Source organism: Arachis duranensis, chromosome 10 (assembly GCF_000817695.3).
Source record: "Arachis duranensis cultivar V14167 chromosome 10, aradu.V14167.gnm2.J7QH, whole genome shotgun sequence".
NCBI classification, from domain to species: Eukaryota; Viridiplantae; Streptophyta; class Magnoliopsida; order Fabales; family Fabaceae; genus Arachis; species Arachis duranensis.
The window spans coordinates 100,989,002-100,989,562 of NC_029781.3; positions in this window are offsets into that span (position 1 = coordinate 100,989,002).

Below are 561 nucleotides of genomic sequence, written 5' to 3' on the forward strand. Positions count from 1 at the left end.
CAATACACATATTCGGATGATCTGATGCTATGTCATGTTGCCAACAATGTTTAGCATACAATAAACTTCAATGCATAAATTGTGAATCTTTAGCTAAAAGAATGATTGAACTAGAAAAATGTCATCATCACAGACCCAAAAATATAATTTTAAACAAAAAAGAGAAAAAATTGTCAAGTTTCATCTACATGATGTGACGATACCTGTAGCGGATACAAAATTCTCCAGCACAGCGGCATTGGGACTGGATAGCCAAAAAGAGCAATATGTACACTCATCTGTCAACTGAGTAGTTAGTTACAAACATTTAGGTGGCAATTTCCTCAGATAATAGCACCACCTCTCACATTTATAAAGTAACAAACATTGATGAAGCACAAATTCCAAATGAGACCATAATCAGTAATTATTCTCAAAATATTTTCATATTCATGCAGAAAGCCTGACCAATGATTCAGTCATGGGGTTTTGAGCACAAATGTATGACATCCCTATTCCTTATACAAAAAGGGCAAAACTGGGATGCATTATATCAAGCATTGGAGTTGCTCTTATACTTGT